This window comes from Echinops telfairi, unplaced genomic scaffold, assembly GCF_000313985.2.
Source record: "Echinops telfairi isolate 266 unplaced genomic scaffold, ASM31398v2 ScPeMD7_60;HRSCAF=208, whole genome shotgun sequence".
Lineage (NCBI taxonomy): Eukaryota > Metazoa > Chordata > Mammalia > Afrosoricida > Tenrecidae > Echinops > Echinops telfairi.
This window is the reverse complement of record NW_022103958.1, coordinates 5,195,010-5,208,971: the sequence shown is the minus strand read 5'-3', so window position 1 is coordinate 5,208,971 and position 13,962 is coordinate 5,195,010. Positions and strand designations below refer to the sequence as shown.

Genomic DNA, 13,962 nt, shown 5'->3' with positions numbered 1-13,962 from the left:
CTAACAAAACACATTCCCGTTTGAGTCTCTAACCTCCAGCTCTAGGATTTAAATCAGTCTTGGACCCACTCTTCCTGCCAGTGACAGCTTTAGGCACGAGCAAGTGACAAAATTGATCAATGAAATGCAAAATCTAAAAGAAAAAAGAAATGCAAGATCGGTAGAGGGCTTCCCCATTCAGGTTCTTAAGAGACATTTAAAAAGGGATAGCCCTTTTGCTGCCCAGCGATGACGTGTGAAGCTGTGAAGTGTGGAGCTAGAGCAGCTATCCCCTGACCACGAACACTGTCTGCTGACACACAGGAGGTGGCAAGGTAGAAGGGTGAACAGACCGTGGGTCCTGATGGTGTTGCCGAGATGCTGAACTGGAAAGCGATGTAATGGTTTTAGTGATTTTAGTTGGACTTTCTGTTGCTGTTAGTGCTATCCCATCAGTTCCAACTCATGGTGATCCTGCATACGACAGACAAGATCCTGCCTGGTCCGGAACCACCCTCACAATCCTTGCTGTGTTTGAGCTCACTGTTGCACCCACAGGGTTCGCCGAACTTGTCGAAAGTTCTCCTCACACGCCCACCCACCTCCCGCCCCAGGGCCCTCTGTTTTACCAGGCATGATAGCCTCCTTGATAATATGCCCAAGTACCTAAGGCAAAGTCTACCCAGCCTTACGTCTGGGTGCAGTCTGGCTATAACTCTTTGAAAGACGCTTCGTTCATTCTGCTGGCAGCTTGTAATGGATTCCCCGTCCCAAGGTGTAATTCTTCAGTTTTCCTTATTCTTCTCCAGCTTTTTTGCACGCACGTTAGACCACTGAGCAGGCATGACGTGGCTCAGACACACTTCAGTCCTCAAAGTGACATTATTTGCGTGCACACATTGTAAAGCGGCTTGAGCAGCAAGCTGGGCTGTTGCGAAATGTCTGATCTCTGGACTGCTGCTTCCTGGGCACTGGCTGTAGACACAGCGCAATGGATGACAAGGTGAAATGAAGCCCTGACAACTCGAGTTCGCCGCCACTTCTCATGCTGCTGCTGACAGGCTTGTTCATAAGATTTCCATTTCCTTTTCTTTGCGTACACGCGTAGTCCACCCGGAAGTACGTCAAGTCCTACTTGACTTCAGCAAAGCAGGTTGTGCCATCTGCGTACGGCACGTTATTAACGAGTCTTTCTCTAATCCTAATACTGCTTTCTTCTTCGGTGATCCAGCTTCTCGCAATATTTGTCCATCAAGTAGAATGAGTAAGTATTACTAAAGAAGACACACTAGATGAGACACCTTTCTTAATTTCAAACCACACCTCATTTTAGCTCACTGTTCTGTTTTGAATGACTGCTAGACTGGTCTATATACAAGTGTCTTTGGCATTCCCATTCTTTGCAATGTCATAATTTGTAATAATCCACAGAGTCAAATGCCTTTGTACAGTCAAGAAAACACAAGTAAACATCTTTCTGGTATTTGCTACTTCAAAGCACAGCAACTAAATCCCTAGTTCCAGGGCCTCTTTTGATCTGACTTGGGTTAGAACTGCTTATGCTTACGTTAGCAGCCAAGTGCTAACCACTGCATTACCAAGGTCCCTCCAAAACACGCGTACCTGTATATAGTATGTGAAAATTTCTCGATGGACATTTTAAAAACTCATACTTGTATATGTTCCCTATAAAAATAATTCAAAAAGCAACTGAGCATACAAATTTTAAAGTGCCAGATGACTTGATTATCTGTCATGAAACTCATTTTTCAACAGTAATCACAATGAACATCTCAGTATACCTATTACCAGATAACTCTAGAGTTTTCTCCAGGTAGTATCTTCAAGTGTGTATGGCTAGGAATGCATATACACAAACATAGTTTTGTATCATAAAAAATATTGAATAGCATTGTACGTCTGCTTTACAATTTGCTCTTTTTCATTTCCATTCAGTCAAGCACCTCATTCTTTTTCAACAGCTACATACTGTGTCATAAATACCACCACCTGTCTATCAGTTTGAGTGTTGCTGGGATGCTAGAAGCTACGTCACTGGTATTTCAAATGCCAGCAGGGTCACCCAAAGTGAAGAGGGTTCCAGGGGAGCTTCCAGACTCAGAACAGACTGTGAAGAAGGAAAGCGCCGTCCACTTCAGAGGAATCAGCCACCGAAAACCTTATGGATAGTGAAAGAGGAGTGGAGGGGAGGCCCTGGCATTGCTTAAAGAAAGCAGTGTACAAGAGCTGAGTTTTAGAAGACAACCTGGATTATGAGAGCGTGGCTGGTGCAGGGCAATGCTGTGAGAAGGGAGTGGAAGGGCATGAGCAAGGTTGGAGAAGGTTGGGGAAAAAGGGCTTTGTAACTATGATGAGACGTAAGAAAGATAAAGAAGTATTTGATGGCTTCTCAGTTTCTGCTTGGCCACCTGATGACGTCATTAACTACAAAGGGAAACGTTCAGAGCGTAATTTGAAGGGTGGGTGGATTTAGGGTTCTGTGTAGAGAGTGTAGTACAAGCAAATACTTTTAAAATACATTCATTATGCTTTCAAGAAGCTAGTAGTTGAGTAAGGGGGCCAGGCAGGTCCATAATTTACCAGGGGGTTCACCATGAAAAGAAGATTCCTACTGAAATATAGTTTAATTTCTTCAAAACCTTCCTGTTCTTGCCTGAATGTAAGTCAGGTGGATCACACCAGAGGACTCTGAAGCATTACATTTGCTTTATTTGATACGAAGGAGAAGGAGCCAGTATCTTATGCACAGCAGTGGCAGTACACTCAATAAACAACCGAGCCGCTGATTTCTACGTATATACATAGTGCAGGAGAGATAAACTACACTAAGGCCTAGGGAGTTTCTTAGCTTTGGAGAAGGCCGAGATCAGAGTCCCATCATGATTCAGGGATCTGTTAAGAAAATAGCAAGTCTACATGTTCACCTGCCGTGCTAATTCCATTAGTTTGGTTGTGAGAGATGGTTGGTTACTGATATCAAAGGCTAGATATAGTCATGCATCGGGTTACCAATATTAGACCACAGGAACTAATTTACTTACTGGACTCCAAGGCAATGAGGCCTAAAGGCAATGTAATTATTGTGCCTAATGTCCTATTTCAAAAAATATTTGGAAGATAAGGGTCCACAGAGTAATTTAAGACTATAGTTTACAGAGTAAAACTGAACAAGGAGTACAGTGATCGATTTTAGTTCTGATTCTGATACTAATTTTATGACCATATGTAAGTCCCAAATAGTCCATGTCTTAGTTTACAGATAACGGTGCCCTTGTGAGTAAGTGAAATATGAAATGTTCTAAGCTCTACAGAAAAGTAGTATTTTACATTAAATGAAGGGGGTGTTGCATATGAAACAAAGTTAACTTCCATGACTAAAATCACCAATTTCCATTTTAAGTAGAACTTATCTTAAAAGAGTCAGTCCACTTAATAGATCCATCTTCATTAACCCCTGAAAGGTACTGCTCAAGCATTCCATCAATAAGAAAGCAGGCAATGTACTTAGTACCTCAACTCTAGAAACAAGTCTGTTACAGAGCTCAGAGCAGAAGCAAACTCCAGGCACCTCTCCTATGTTGCCCATGTTCAAGTCACCTAGTCAGCTTAAACGACACTGCTTCATGTACCAGAAACATAACTGGCTACCTACAGCCAAGATATTAAAGATTCCAAATCTATTTTATAAAAGTAAGTTCAAATTTAAAAGTACAGGCTCCATATATGGCATTTATTAAACCCCACCTGAGAAGCATTTCGTCAAGTCCTAGGTTAGACAACCTGTACGCAGAGAGACTATTTTTAAGCATAGTGTGAAAAGTACACTACTAGCAAAGCCAGAAGATGACAAAGGGGTCGAACTCACTAAAAGGGGTCAAGGAAAAGAGGTGAAAAGAAAACCAAAGAGAAACCCTCTGGAGTATTGGGACCATGAACAAAACGGGGTATTCTACGCAAAACATACTGCAGACAAACACTGCTGCATATAAACACACGTTGGAAATGAAAGTGTTTCCCTGGTCCCCTGTGGCGATCTCCTGGGGACAGCTCATTAACAACCAACCTACAATACACAGGTAGCACAGCCTACTTTACTGAAGCTAAGAGGATCTGAAGCACTTACTAATGAAGATCAAGAATACAGCCTTGAATATGGAGTACAACTCAATGTAAAGAAAACAAAAATCTTCATAACTTGACCGATAGACAATCGTGATAAATGGATAAGAGACTGAAGTCATCAGGAGTTCATATTACTTCTGAGGTGGAGTGAAATTTCTTTTTTTCTTCTTCTGGGTAACATTTTTATTATAGTATTTCCTTTTAAAATTCATTCAAGACAGAGAAGAAAACAAAGACAATGGTCCCGAGAGGAATGCACAAGTTGTTTCAGTTGACAGCCAGAGTCTTCTCTTCGTGGGAATTGTGCTCTGTTCCAGCAATCAGTGAAGGAAAGAAGGTCTTGCCCTTTGGAAGTTCTGAGGGGTGTCGGGGTCCAATTAGTACGGTTGGGCGGATATGCTATCACTGTCTCTCATCAGGTTTGGAATGGTCTTCCAGTCACCGCGGAGCCCACCTGTCACCCACCTTCCAGATCTTGAGGAAGCTGTCCCAGGACCCCGTCGCCACAGCCATGCCATCATCAGTCACCCCACGCAGCTGACACGGTGGTCATGCCCAGCCAGGACACCAGCCCTCTGGGCCTTGAGCGCATCCCAGACACTGCAGTTGAGTCGTCATAGCCAGCAAGGAGGCGGCGGCCGCTCTTGGAGAAGCAGACAGGTGATCCCACAGATGCTGTCCTCGTGGGAGTACGTCATGAGCTCCTGGTCTGCGCGGAGGTCAAACAGCCTGCAGGTGGCATCATGAGCCGGTGGCAAATGCATTGCCATTTGGAAAGAAACAGATGGCGCTGATGTCTGACTCGTGGCCAGTGAAGGTCTGCCGACACATCCCTTCTCGCACGTCCCAGAGCATGGCCGAAGCGTCACAAGCACCAGAAACAAACAATCTAGTGTCTGGAGCCAGGGAGAGGCTCATGACGTCCCTGGTGTTCCTGTGAACGTGGCTGTCTGCTGGCCAGTCTCTATATCCCACAGCGCACAGGTGGTGTCTCCACAGCTGGTGACGATCTGATTGTCATCTAGGAAGCGGCAGCAGGACAGGTAAGCTGTGTGTCCGGGCAGCTCATGGCTCACACGTACATTCCCTTCTCGAGTTCTGAGATTGTAAATGGAGATGTTGTCGAGGCCACGTAGTTCCCAGAAGGGGCATATGCACAAGTCATGGCCCAAGAGGAGCGCAGAGGAATGGCATGGACCCTGTTGGTGGTGTAGCTATCCCACATGGTTAAGTTTGCCATCTTGCGAGGCACTAACAAGCAGCCTGGAGTCCGTGCCCCAGTGCATGGCAGAAATCTTAGCCAGGTGGCCCCTCAGCATTCTCCTGGTGCGCATCCGGATTCTTCCCACTGGGTCGATGTTGTTTGTGATCTGGGAGAGAGTTGCATCTGAACATGCTTTTGTTGCATCTCTAATTTGGTTTTTAAGTTGCTTGGCCTCCTGCCCTAGCTGGTCAAGTTCACTCATCTTCTGATCTTAGTGCTCTTTCTTTAGTGTCACCACAAAGAATCCGGGATCTCGGCGCCCACTCCAGCCGACGCGCCTCCTCCAGGATACTGACTCGGCCGGCGCACCGCGAGGTCGTCGCGCTCCGCACCGCTGCTGCGCGCTCGGCGGGCTGCGGGCAGGTGCGCGCCGTGAGGCTTGGTCCGTCCGCTCGGCAGCTGCTCCACTCCGGCCTCTCCCCGCTCCCGCCTCCGTCCGCCCGTCAGACGCCTCCAGCCATTGAGATCGGAGTGAAATTCTTAATCTGGCTCTTCTATCCATTTCTCTGTAACTTCCACCAAATGACTGGGTAGGACTATGCAAAGAGAGCATGTGTCGCATTAACAGAGGCTGGTCGGTTTTCTATACCAGCCCCTGGTTGTGGGGATGAGCCATCTTTGAAGCAGCAGGGAGAAAGCAAGCCGGGGCGTCTCTGCTGCACAAGAGCTATAGTTAAGGTACAGGCATCATGGTCAAAGACCACGGTGTGCCTGACCCCTGCATGGTACTGTCAGCTGCCGCGTATGCATGTGAAAGCTGAACGAGGAAGACGGCAAAAGAATGGATGCACTTGAACTCTGGTGCTGGTGAGGAATCCTGAAAGTGCCAAAGAATGAGAACACCTGTCTTGGAAGAACTATCGCAGAATCTCCTCCAAGGCAAGGGCGGTGAGGCCGTGTACACCCTGTGCTGAGACATGTAGTGAGAAGAAACCAGTCCCGGGAAGGGCAGCATGTTCGGTAAGGAGAGACAGGAAGACTCAAGGAGCCGAGTGGCACGCGGCAGCGCAGTGGGCCCAACCCAACAAACACTGAGGATGGGCAGGACCGACCAGGCAGTGTTTCCTGTTTTCCTGGCCCACTACGACAAGGAGCTAACTCAACGGCATCTGATAACAAAGGACATATATGCTGTTAATCTGATAGTCTTTTATGCAAGTCATTTAGAAACGACTTTCCTTTCGATGCAATTCAAATCTGTAAAACCCCTTGACCAAGTGTGGAAGATGGATTATTGTTCTCACTTCACTGCACACTCTGTTGTAGCAGATCCACGTTTGCCATGTAACTTGGGTTTGTTTTTGCGGGGGGCAGGGAGTGGGGCGTTAATGACAGGTTAACCAACTTGATGCTAGTGGAGGCTTAAAATGTGGTTTCCTAGTCCAGCCTGCTGCCCCAGTGCTCCGATGTGAAACCAATGAGCGAGTACAACCCAGGCGGCTGCTCTCCTCATTCTAGAACCCACAACAAACAGAGTTAGCCCAGACCTAACTCAATCTGCAGCCTGGAGTGACATTCAGCTAACTCACAAACTGAAACTGAGGTGCCTGGAAAACCACAGGTGAGTTACATACCCAGGATGGGAATAAAGTGCATATTGTTATCAGCCAGTCAACAAAACGCTGGTTTGTTACACAGAGTTGTTATGGCGATACTTGACTAAGACGCCCAGCCATCTCACGCCTATGAATGCACATATCCCAGCACACTGCGAGAAATAAAGGCTCGTACCGAAACAAAACCGAACCCATGCCATGGAGTTGAAGTAGACTCATGGCAAGCCTAGAGGTCAGGGTAGAGCTGGCCCGGTGAGTGTCTGAGGCTGGAACTGTTTACTAGAGTAAACCGTCTTTCTCCCAAGGAGCTGCTGACCTTGCGGACCGCAGTCCAATTCATAACGATATGCCACCAGGGCTCCTAAGGTTCGTACATACGGCCATTTATTGAAAACACACACACACACACACACACACACAAAACCTATGACCAAAAAATAGGAATATCTAGATAAATTATACTAAAGCTGGACAACTAAATGTTGGAAACTATTAAAAATCATGTTCTCAAAGAACATTAAAAAGTTTAAGATGCACACAATTAGGCTAAAAGCATAAAAACTAAGCTGCACTATTCTTTTAAAAAATTATCTATGAGAAACATACCACCTAGATAAATTAATTCACTTAAGAAATATATTTCTTCAATGAAAAACAAGTTACATATCATACTAATACTACACTAAGGTACAGAAGTAAACAAAACTATATCATCCTTGACTTCTTAAAACTAATAATCTAGTGAAGAAAGCAGATATTTAAATATAATCATTAAGATATATACCATATACACTCGAGTATAAGCCGACCCAAATATCGGCTGAGATACTTAATTTTAACACAAAAACTGCATTAAAATGTGCTGGAAAACCCGGCTTATACACAAGTATATACGGTTATTACAAACATTGACAAGCTATTGTAGCACACACTAGTTATCTATAATATTGACCACACCCACACCCAGGGTTTCCCAGACTGTAATTTTTTATGGGAATAGAAAACTTCGCCTAACTTTCTTTGAATTGCTGACCTTTCAGGTAATCACTAGTCAGAACTGACTTGATGGCAGTGAGCTTTTGAGTTACTGAAGTAACAATCCCTGAATTTTATCTGGCGATGCCCACCTGGAGTAGACTACATTTCCCAGCCTCCCATGTTCCTAGCTCGGACCATGTGCCTTAGCTCTGGCCAATGGGACCTAACTAGAAAGAGAAAGTGCAACTTCCAGTAAGCATTCTTAAACAGATAAATGGTCTACTCTGGTTTAGCATTCTGCTATTTTGTACTGATGTGGAAGCTTCAGGCCGAGAATGGTAGCGCCTGGGTTCCCTGGCACTGTGGAATCACCATTACCATCCTTGGCCTACCTTCAGAATTTTTTAACAGTTCAAGAATTCTGAGATGCTGCAATGAATTGCAGAACCTACGGTGTGAGGGAATAGAAACGAGAGGGATTATACTAGGACAGTGGTTCTCAACCTTCCTAATGCCGCAACCCTTTAACCCAGTTCCTCATGTTGTGGTGAGCCCCCAACCATAAAATTATTTCCGTTGCTACTTCTTAACTGTCATTTTGCTACTGCTTTGAATCGGGCGACCCTGGTGATAGGGTCATTCGACCCCCAAAGGGGTCGTGACCCACAGGTTGAGAATTGCTGTACTAGGGGAAGAGTTGTGGCTGATATCAGGGATAATAAAGTGTTACAGCATTTTGGAAAAGCTGGTCATTTGGGGACATATTCAATCTCCATCATATCCGAGCTCATTTTACACTCTGTATCCACACCAAGCCATGACTGAGAAAGCAATTTTTACAGCAGGTTATCTGAAAAATTCTGTCCTGCCATTGCCCTATGACCATCCTGTAATAAACTGAGGCATACGTGAGCTTGTGTGTACACTTAACAATCATGTAATCACACATGTTATACACCTACCCCTGCTAAATCTCTGCTTTGTGATACCCCCCACCTTTGACTCCCCTAATTGTCTCTCTGATAATTAGGGTTGTGTGACTTCTAGTTCCTGTTCCAACTGTACCAAAATGCTTTTTCCTCATTGTCCAGTGAGGCAACTATTTTCACTCTGTGAATTTGGATGCCTTCCCAGTCTAGACTTCCTCCATCCCTCAGCAAACCTCTGTTGCTTTTACTTTAAGCAGACTACTTGCTGCTACTCGCTGAGACAAAGTACAGTATGTTTGCTTCTGCAGGCACTGGCAGTGCCGTTGCAGAATTCTCACCTTCCAGGAAGGAGATCTGTTTTTGACTCCTGGCCAAGTCAGCAGCAACACCACTCGTCTGTCAGTGGAGGCTTACATGTTGCTGTAATGCTGAGCAGGTTTCAGCTGCACTTCCAGACAAAGACTAGGAAGAAAGGTCTGGCACTCTACTTCTTTAAAAAATTAGCCAACGAGAGCCCAATGGATCACAATGGCTCAATCCGATTGCACAGGAGCTCACTGCGAGTCAGGAGGCTACTAAACAGCAGCAAACAGCGTATTTTCTTCTAACTCTTAAACTACGACAACACAGGCTAACACAATACAATTTAACTCTGTAACAGGTACAGCCACTTTTCTTTTTTAATGTAAGCTTAAATAGAGCCTACTTGTTTCCGCACTCCCCAATAGTAGAGTTCTTTAATTATACACACACTTCTAAACAGGGCTGTCATGACTAACTCTTAATACGAAGCCTGAACTACCATGACTTGTCTGAATCACTACAGGAGCAAGCAACAAATGCTGAGATATCAAGACTGCTTCTACAATGAATTAAAATGGAAGCAACCCTGAAGCAACTATTTTAGGTCCCAAACTGGAATCTTTAGTCTGACAAAGAAAGATCAAGGGTAAGATCAAAAGTGGAGATGCAGGGAGAAGATGTAGAATGTAAATGTTCAATAAATTTAGAATTGTTTCTACATGTCCAACATGACAAATAGATTCAATGAAAACCTAGCCTACCGCTATCAGGTTGGTCCAACACCTAGTGACCCTAGAGGCGAGAACTGGGCACTCCCTTGGGGTGTGGGAAACTGTCCATTTTACAAGCGCAAAAAGTCTCATCTTTCTCCTACACAGCCGCTGGTAGAGTCCAAGTGATGGCCTTGGGGTGGGCAGCCGGACACAAAATCCACAGTACCTCCAGGGTTCCCGTATCAGAGGGGTTCAATATTGTGGAAAGAATGTCATTAGAGGGAGGAGACAAGCCAGTCAGGGTGTGATGTAGCCACAATGAAACATACAACTTTCCTCTAGTTCTTAAGTGCTCCCCCCCACCCCCCACTAACATGATCCCAATTCAACCTTACAAATATGGCTAGACCAGAGGATGTACACTGGTACAGATAGGAACTGGAAACACAGGAAATCCAGGGCAGATGATCCCTTCAGGACCAACGGTGTGAGTGGTGATACTGGGAGGGTGGGTTGGCAAGGGGGAACTGATTACAAGGATCTACATATAACCTCCTCCCTGGGGGACCGACAACAGAAAAGTGGGTGAAGGGAGACATCGGACAGGGCAAGATAGCAAAATAATTTATAAATTATCAAGGGTTCATGAGAGAGGGGAGCGGGGAGGGAGGAGAAAAAATGAGGAGCTGATGCCAGGGGCTTACGTGGAGAGCAAATGTTGAGAATGATGAGGGCAATCAATGTACAAATGTGCTTTACACAATTGATGTATGTATGGATTGTGATAAGAGTTGTATGAGCACCTAATAAAACGATTTTTAAAAGAAGAATGTCATTAGCTTTTAAATGCGAGCTATCCCTGGAATTTAGTGTCTAAGAGAAGTTAAATAAATAATGTGCCTTGTTTACACAATTCTGATTAATAAAGAAAAACATGCTTATTATAGAGAATTTAGAAAAAAGGTGTCTAAGTTTAGAGGAAAACTAAATCATTTGCAAATTCACCACATTTCAACATTTTATATCGGCATGGCTTGCATACACATTCCCATGCCTACACATACATAACACACATAAAAATGTGATTTGAATGTGTCAAGTTATGTGTGCTTTGTCACTTATTTCATCACGAGCATGTTCCTATGTCATTAAAACAGTTTTTGAAAACGACTTTTGATGCCTACAGAACACATACCTTCTTTAGCCAATCAAGTCTGGGGACTCTCTTCAAGGTAACACTGTCAACCACAAACTAAAACCCTGCAGAGGAGAGGTCAGGAAGCTGACTCCCAAATCTGCCTGCAGAGTTTCATCCGGAAACCTTAAATCAGTTTGAAAGCACTAGAACCTTCCGACCAAGAATTCAATGAAATTCAATGAGTCTGAGCCATGAAGGATGCTTGCTGAAGGCTAAGGGTGCACCATTTCACAACCTTTTGTAAACAAACCATTTTATTGGGGGCTCCATTTCACAATCTTGAGGAAGAAAAATTTTGGGACGGACTCAAGTAGAAATAACAAATACAAAGTAGCACTTACTGGTAAGAGACACCAAGGGCCTTCCTGCAACTCTTTATTTTTAAAAGTATGAGAATACATGCATCTATTACTTGCATAGTTAATTTTTCAACTAAGTTAGGGGAAAAAAAATTTCGGGGAAAAGTTATGTGAAGTAAGAATCGAAACAAGTCAGACAGAATGTTATCAGTTGGAGCCAATCAGGGTGCAGAGTAGCAGCGATGAACCATATAACTTTCCTCTAGTTCTTAAATGCTCCCCACCCACCAATATCATGGTCCCAATTATGCCCTGCAAATCTGGCTAGACCAGAGGATGTACACTGGTACAGATGGCAACTTGAAACACAGGGAATCCAGGACGGATGACTCCTTCAGGACCAGTGGTGAGAGGGGCGATGCCTGGAGGGTGGGGGGAAGTGAGGTGGGAAGAGGGTAACCAATTACAAAAATCTAGGTATGGCCTCCTTCCTGGGGGATGGACAGCAGAGAAGAGGGTGGAGGGAGACGTTGGACAGTGTAACTTATGACAAAACTATAATAATTTATGAATTATGAAGGGTTCATGGGGGCGGGGGGAAGGAGGGGGAAAATGAGCAAATGATATTAAGGGCTAAAGTGGAAGGCAGGTGTTTTGAGATTGATGAGGGCAACAAATGTACATATGTGCTTGACACAATGGATATATGTATGGACAGTAATGGGAATTGTACGAGCCCTCAATAAAATAATTTTTTTTAATGTTATCAGTTGTTAATTCTGGAACATCACATTGTTCTTTGAACTTTTCTGTATTTAAAAAAAATGTCTCACAACAAAGAACTTTAGTCATGTGAGTAAACTAAAGCAGACGAAAAATCGGAGAGTTCTGCTAGACACTATGTGAATCCCTAGAGAAGGAAAACCAAAAAGCTAGGTACGTATGCAGCATGAAGAAGCTGTTCTAAAATAAAACCACCGGAAATGAAACAGTAATGTTTCATGCTGGAGTAAGTTAGGTTTGAAGAAGAAACATCTTTTGAACTTTCTCTCTGTGTGTCCTTCTGGTACCACCTACCCAAGACGGTCTGTCTCCTCTCCGTTCCGTCACAGCACGGTCCTAGCAGGGCACTCAGCACTACCCAGAGCGCAGGGCTGGCTTGCCCTTTCTGATTCTGGCTTTCTTTCCTTCACACACCTTAGTTTTCCTTGTGATAAGTACGTTTTAGAATTACACTGTCTCTCATACAAACTTCATTCAGATGACGGCATGAGTTTACCACGTGATATCTTACTGAACATAAATAAATATGAGGGTTACCCCTCCAAAAACCCCGAAATTTCCCCCCCAAAAGCTATGTATTTACATTTGTTTGACAAACAACTTTATCACCTTCAAAGTACTCTCCAGGACACTTAATACATTTGTCAGATTTGCAACTCCATTCTTGGAAACATTTTTCAGACTCATCTGTTTGGATGGATGACAGCACCGCCCTTTTTTTTTTCCTTTACCTCTTCTACTTCATCAAATCACTGTCCTTCCTCATTCGCAGAAACAAAAAGAAGTCGCATGGGGCGAGGTTAGGTGAGTCAGGTATGTGGAGCAAGAGAGGCATGCTGGTTTGTTTGCTTTTTGCCAAAAACTGGCATACTGGGATGGCTATGTGAGCAGGTACATTGTCGTGGTGGCAAAAGCAGTTCCCCATCTGCCACAAATCAGGTCTTTTTTGTCACACACTGTTCCCCAATCTTTTTAGGACCTTAATTACAGTCTGACCTGGTGGAAGAAACTCCAAATGCACTAACCCCCTCAAACATCAAAATAACAAATGAGCACGGTCTTGATCTTTGATCTCACTTGATGAGCTTTTTGGGGTAAGGTGACGATGGCGTCTTCCACTGGCTTGCACTGATGTTTGGTTTTGGGGTTGTCAGAATAGCACCATGTCTTATCACCAGTAATGACCTGGAAAAAACCCTCTGGGTCACTTTGGAGCTGTTCTTTCAAAGCACAGCATGTTTCCAGAAGACGCCTTTTCCTGGTCAGTCAGACCCCGAGGCAGAAATTCCACAGTAACCCTTGTCATTCCCAAATCTTCCTCTAAAATTCTATGAACCGAGCACCAAGATACTCCAGATAGCATCTTCATCTCTTTAATAGTCCGTCACCAGTCTTCAAGTAAGTGCACAAATTTTGTTGCATTTTCATCCATTTGGCAAGTTGACAAACATTCAGAACTAGGTTGTCATCAATCAACATTCTACCTTTTTTGAAACAAGAAAGCCACTTGCACACTTGAGTTTTTCCCATAGCGTTGTCCTTATAAGCCCTGTTCAACATCACAACAATTTCTGCGGCATTTTTCCCAAGCTGGAAACAAAATTTCACAGCCACACGCTGTTTTTTAAATTGGTCATCACAAAAAGTGAGGTTTGAGTGAAGCTGCTTTTACGAAAAAATTCTCTGTGACCAGAGAGAACCTTCCCAATGGTGACGCCACTGGGTGTACCAACTCAGAGTGGGTTGCTTGATGCTCACCTAGTGGGAAAAATATGTACTACGAAAGCTCTGCCTAGCCGAGTTTTTCCAGGTTGTTG

General features: G+C 44.2%; 1 protein-coding gene and 1 pseudogene across 12 annotated transcripts in view; both read right to left on the bottom strand.

Annotated features, from left to right (window-relative positions):
- The window catches only part of PHF21A (PHD finger protein 21A), a 212,722-nt gene that overhangs the window by 146,810 nt on the left and 51,950 nt on the right, over positions 1-13,962 (bottom strand). The window lies entirely within an intron of this gene.
- LOC105979114 lies at positions 4,561-5,588 on the bottom strand (annotated as a pseudogene).